We start from the raw sequence: 6,828 nt of genomic DNA, 5'->3' as shown, positions 1-6,828 counted from the left end.
GAGAGAGAGAGAGAGAGAGAGAGAGAGAGAGAGAAGAAAAAAAGAAGGAAAACCATGTTGTTTTCTGTGGAGGCATAGGAACGTACAGCAATACTGAAGTGTAATGAATAATCTGCTGTAAACTCACTCCTATCTGCTTCATCTGGAAAGGGCACAAATGCATATTTCAAAAACAATTTTGTATTTTTGAGGAAACTGAAGTCACAAGATTCTTGTCTTATTTTCTTGGTCTTTCCTCAGAAGCACTCAGGTGGCACACAAAACTCCATGTCCTGACAGGTGGCAATGTCACTATTATTTGACATACAATTTCAAGTCCCAGCCACAAAAGTCAGACAAAAGAAAGTGATAAAGAACACCACGACTGAAACGAAATCACAACTTATCACTATCCAAAGATGACATGATCTCACATAGAATAATACCTGTAAACACACATCTAGAGAGTTCATTAGAAATAATTAAAATGCAGCAATATTATAAAATATAAAGTTATTATGAAAAAATGAACTCAGGAGTAGACTTATGAAGGAAGAAAAAAAATCTTTTCAATGAGCAAAAATTGTTGAAAAATGATATTATGAAAGGATAGACATGGTGTACCATGGAAAGGTAGCAGCAGTGGTACTACTTGAATTCAAAATATCATGCAGATATCAAAAAAGTATAGTATTTATGAACAAGTGTACATCCATATATACATATATGTATATATATACATGTATATACATATATATATGGATTTAACATTTACATGTAAAAAACTGACATATATATGATATCTATTTTTATATATGCATCTATATCTGTATCTATCTCTATCTACATACCATCTATATCTATCTATATGATATATATTTGAATTGTATATACATCAAAGCTATATATATGATATATATGCACAACTTTTTTTGATCATTTCCTCAAGCAAAGCTCCTTCCTCTGTGATAACTTCCAGCTGTGTCAGGTTGGCACAGAAAACCAGCCAGTAAAGATATCAACATCTATCAGTACACCAACAGCCATAAGTTGGAAAGAGAGCAATGGAAGGTATATATGATGGATGAGTAAGAGCAAAGGGAAGGGAGAAATGATGCAATTATAATCTCAAAAACAAAGAAATGGTTTTTAAAAGTAAGACAAAAAGCATGGTATTGCCATACAAGCCAACATGAGCATTAATGGAATGGACTAGAACCTTCCCCTGTGAAACAAATTTTGAGGTTGCTAAAGAAACAGGAACTAGAGAAAAGAAATTGTTTGATATCATCATGCAGGCAAAAATGGATGTCTACATTTTAAATAATGAAACTGGACCACCACCTTTTATTAGTCACAAAGTCTCAACTAAAGAATGACTTAAGATTTAAATATAAGACATAAAACTGTAAAAGTACCAGAAGAAAAATTGGGAAATTGTTTCAGTTCATTAAAAGGGTAAAGTGTCTTTTGGCCATACCCAAAACCATAAGAAAAAAATAGAAATTTTATTCTATCTAGGAAACTATCATCAGAATAAAGACACAAACTAAAAAATGGAAGAAAATATTTTAAATGGAATAATTATAAGGGCTAAATATTCAGAACATCCAAATTTAAAATACAGACAATAGAAAATGTAAACATCTATAAAAAGAAGATAAAAGTGCTTTATTGGACAATATTATACTAAAATACAAATTATGTGTACCTAGTATCAGTGATATATTGTAATTCTATTTCCCATGAACATCTTTTCATTCATTTCAAGTGTGCATATCATTACCAACAATATCCTCAACCTAGGACTTAGGATATCTCTTGTTTCTTGTGAGAGTAATGAGAGGAATTTGTTTGTAAACTTAAATGACCTTGCCTGGTGATTATCCACTCCCTCTGTTTACAAATGTATCCTCTAAAGTGAAATTTTTTTTAGTCATTCACCCTGTGAGCTAGCTGATCTCAGGTACCATTGACTCTACAAAAAGAATATATGGGACTGGAGGGATTGCTCAGTGGTTAAGAGCACTGGCTTGTCTCCCAGAGGAACTCAGTCCAATTTAATTATGCTCATGGTGGGACATAGCTATCTATAACTCCATTCCTAGGGGATCCAACACCCTCTTCTTTCCTCTGTGGGTATTGGGAATGCACATGATTCACAGGCATAATTGCAGTCTTAATATCTATGCACATGAAATTAAATTAGATTAAAGAAAATGTATTTGTTTATTTATGTATTTATTTTTACTTTATTTTTTAATCTTTTATTACAGTCTAGTCGCTATCCCCCTCCTGGTCCACCCTCTGACTGTTCCACATCCCACACTTCCTCCCCTCCATAACCCCCCCTATACAGTCTCCAGAGGATGTCCCCCAAACACTCTTAGCCCACCAGACCTCCCCACTCCCTGGGGCCTCATGTCTCTTGAGGGTTAGGTTTATATTCTCTCACTGAGTCCAGACTCAGCAGTCCCCTGCTGTATTTATTGAGGGCCTCACATCAGCTGGTGTATGCTGCCTGGTTAGTGGCTCAGTGTCTGAGAGATCTTGGATGTCCTGGTTAGTTGAGACTACTGGTCTTCCTATAGGGTCGCCCTCCACCTTAGCTTCCTCTAGGATTTCCCTAATTCAACCACAAGGGTCACCATCCATCTATTGGTTGGGTATAAATATCTGCATCTGATTCAGCTCCTTGTTGGGCCTTTCTAAGAGCAGCATGCTAGGATCCTGTTTGTAACCACATCATAGCATCAGTAATAGGCCTTGGGGCCTCCTCTTGATCTGGATTCCAATATGTGACTGCTGCTGGACCTCCTTTCCCTCAGGCTCTTCTCCAATTTTGACCCTGAAGTTCTTTCAAACATAAGCAATTCTGGGTCTGAATTTTTGACTGTGGGATGGCAACCCCATTCCTCTATTTGATGTCCTGTCTCTCTGCTGGAGGTGGGCTCTACAATTTCCCTCTCCCCATTGTAGGGCATTTCATCTACGGTCCCTTCCTTCAAGTTCTGAGAATCTCTCAACTCCCTGGTCTCTGGTACATTCGAGAGTATCCTTACATCTCCTATCTCCAGAGTTTGCCTGTTTCCATTCTTTCTGCTGGCCCTCAAGGCTTCAGTCCCCAAATCCTAGATCTTATTGCCCTCTTTCCCTCCCTGTCCTCTTTCCTACCCAGGTCCCTGCTTCCTTCACCCTACCATGTGATTGCTTTCTTCTCCCTCCCGAGTGAGACTGAGGCATCCTCACTTCGGTCCTTCAGGTTGTTAACTTTCTTGAGTTATGAGGATTGTATCCAGGGTATTATGTACTTTTTTTGGCAAATATCTACTTATTAGTGAGTACATATCATGCATGTCCCTTTGGGTCTGAGTTACCTCACTCAGGATGGTATGTTCTAGTTCCATCCATTTGCCTGCAAAACTCAGGATGTCCTCATTCTTAATAGCTGAAGAGTATTCCAGTGTGTAAATGAACCACATTTTCTGTTTTCATGTTGTGAAACATCTGGGTTGTTACTAGATTCTGACTATCACAAACAAGGCCGCTATGAACACAGTGGAACATGTACCCCTGTGGCATGCTGGTGTATCTTTTGGAATTATTCCCAAGCATGATATAGCTGACTCCTCAGGTAGATCTATTTCCAAGTTTTTGAGGAACCTCTAGATTGATTTCTAGAGTGGCTGTACCAATTTGCAATCCCACCAGCAATGGAGGAGTGTTCCTCTTTTTTCACATCCTCACCAGCATCTGCTGTCAACTGAGGCTTTGATCTTAGCCACTCTGATTGGTTTAGGATGGAATCTCAGGCTTGTTTTGAATTTCATTTATCCCAATCACTGGACTTATATCCCATTTTTTGATTGGGTTGTTTGGTTTCTTGGTGGTTAGCTCCTTGAGATATTTACATATTTTGGATACTATCTCTCTATCAGATGTGGGGTTAGTGAAGTTTTTTTTCCAATCTGTAGCTTGCTATTGACTATGTCCTTTGTCTTACAGAAGTTTTCCAATTACACGAGGTCCCATTTATCAATTCTTGATCTTAGATCCTGAGCCATTGGAGTTCTGTTTAGAAATATACACCTGTGCCAGTGAGTTTGAGGCTCTTTTCCACTATCTTTTCTATTAAAGTCATTGTATCTATGTTGTGCCTGTAGACACTCACTATCACAGCATAATTATTTCAGGATATGTAAATAAGACAGTGGTTTTAGAAAAAAGATATTATGACTTCAACTTCATTAAAAATGTTAGTGATTCATCAAGACACTTTTTTCTGTGCTTTTCTTTTCATCTGTCCCACAGTCTTTCCTACTAATTTACTCTCTCCTTTTGTACACGCAATCCTTCTGTATCCTCATACATTTTTATGATAATTCTTCTATCAATGTATAACTATTTGCAAGAAAAATAACTCTTACACATAAAAAATATGAGAAAGTTATATCTCCATCATATTCCAGACTCCTGTGGATCATACAAAAAATTTTATGAAGTTCTCCATCTCATGAGAGTAGAGAAGGCATATTGTACAACAGTTTAAGGGACATATTTAAGGACAGTGTGTGTGAGTGTGTGCATGTGTAGATTTATTTTTTTCCCTGAAGAATAGTGACTTTGGAAATGCAGTGAATATCCAGTTCCAGACACACGGTTCCTGAACTGATCAAGTCTTAATTTAGTACACTTGACTGCCACTCAAATTTATGCTATATAAGAATCATGCATTCCTCTATTTCTGACACTTCCTCACAGGCATTTAAGAAAGAATACACCATTATATAGAAAGTTTTCTCATGAAAGAATCAAGAGCTACTCATTAGGTGAGAAACTTGTTGGTGGATTTGCACAGGGGGCCACTACAACTGGTTTATTTCGGTAAAGTATTTCAAGAGACAATGGACAATTCCACAGATTTTTTTCTAAAAACCAGAGTTATACTAGCTTATTTGGAGAAAAAAAATGTACCTGAATTGAATTTGTGATGTCCAGTAAATTGTACAGGTTTTCCACAGATTCTATTGTTCCTTCATTTGTTCACTGCAACTACAATTTGTAATGTTACAGGTTCTTTCCTGTTATACAAAGCTCTTATTGAGATAAAACTAACCCTGTAGTGATTGAGAAACTAAATATGAAAGTCCATTCTTGACCTTTGTAATATTATTACCTATAATTGGATCAGGCATGACAATCACCTTCCCAGATTCAGATCCTTCAAACCAATACCAACAACTACTATGATGATGATAAAGAATATAGTAAATAGCTAGGAGTAACGTATTTTCTGAAAAGAAATACTAATTTTTATGTCTGCCACTATCTAGTATTGGATAATATTTTGTTGTTTGTAATAATGATGGGTTTGACAAAGTATTTTCTCATTTATAAATATAGACAAAAATTGGATAGAAGTAGCAAAGAAAAAAGTATACTCCTGTGCATGTGAAATTCTATTTTTAAGATTATTTTATTGAAAATAATATTTTCCTCCCCTAGCTGGAATGCCTGATCAGGCCTCAGTAGGAATGAATACACTTAGTTTAGCTTGATATCACTGGACAGGGTGCTACCCAAAGGGGTTTCCTTTTTTATCTGGGAAGAAAGGGGTTAATGGGGTGAGGGATTTGTGAGGATGTAACATAATAAAAGGAAGGAGTATGTATGCAACATGCATATGTAATTAGTACATGAATTAATAAAAAGAAAATAACATTTTGATGCAATATTTTCTAAACACAATATTTTCTCTTTTTCATAAAAGTTCTATATAGTAACATGAATTCTATAACCAAAGTGATTACTAACTCTTTTCTTAAAAAAAAAGACATAAAATATTCCTTCCAATTTTTTTTAGTAATATTCATGATTATACATTTGAATAAATATATTTAAAAACCATTTTTTCTTCTTTCAGAGAAGATTGTGAACACAGCACCATATTAGCACAAATTACTCAATCAAGTTTCTATTATTTGAAGTAATTGCAGGGGTCAACACATCTGGAGTTCATTGCCTAAGCCTTGCTCTGGTAAAACCACCTTTGTGGTGATGGTATCTCTCCTACTAGCTATTAAAAAAATTCAATTTTTATGTCAGTAGTAATTTGCATTTATAGAGCACTTTGTAATTTGTAAATTATAATCAAGTATTGATCATTTTAAATATGCTAAGTAGTAGGCATATAAGACTCATTATCTTAATCTCACAAGTGAGAAATTAAAAATCAGGTATTTGCACAAATACAGACTAGAAATCACTAACTTTAATAGCAAAATTAAATTATGGAAAGTTTGGTTTAAATATTTGCTGACATATGTCTCAATCATATGATAGACAACTTTGGGACATTTCAAAAATGAAAAGAATGCACATAAATAGCTGTCTAATAAAGGGTGCCACATTGTGAAATTCCAATGTCACAGAACTAAACCATGGGGCAACTGGTTATCACACTTCAGACAAGTTAGCTATAATATGAAGTTTCCAAATATTCCTTATTTTAAAAAAAGGAAGCAAAATTATACCAGTGGCTGTGTAATCATATGAATTTGATACAATGTTTAAGTAGAGCAATTCACAGTCTTCTTGCCTGTCAGAACGTCTTATTTATCTTTCAAATGACTACACGAGCAAAATTGTGTGACTCACAAAAGAACCTGTAAGACAAATTGGGTGGGTGATGTTTTCCTGCTCATCAATGATTATTTTGCTTTGGTCATGGTAACATTTCCAAATATTGGCTTAAATAATTGTATTTAGTCAGGATGTGTACTTGAAAAACCTGACATATCCAGAGTTATTCAAACTTGTTTGGGTTTATGATTGAGACTTTTCTGAAAA

General features: G+C 35.4%; 1 non-coding gene across 1 annotated transcript; it reads right to left on the bottom strand.

The window, feature by feature from the left end:
* Nucleotides 1–5,903: 5,903 nt before the first annotated feature.
* On the bottom strand, nucleotides 5,904–6,062 carry LOC114617008. The gene has a single exon (XR_003710726.1). It is a non-coding gene; the product is annotated as a U1 spliceosomal RNA (small nuclear RNA).
* Between the last annotated feature and the right edge of the window lie 766 nt (nucleotides 6,063–6,828).

The sequence above is a fragment of the Grammomys surdaster genome, unplaced genomic scaffold, assembly GCF_004785775.1.
Source record: "Grammomys surdaster isolate TR1022 unplaced genomic scaffold, NIH_TR_1.0 133, whole genome shotgun sequence".
NCBI lineage: Eukaryota > Metazoa > Chordata > Mammalia > Rodentia > Muridae > Grammomys > Grammomys surdaster.
The sequence above is the reverse complement of the archived record's forward strand: the minus strand, read 5'-3'. Positions and strand labels throughout refer to the sequence as shown.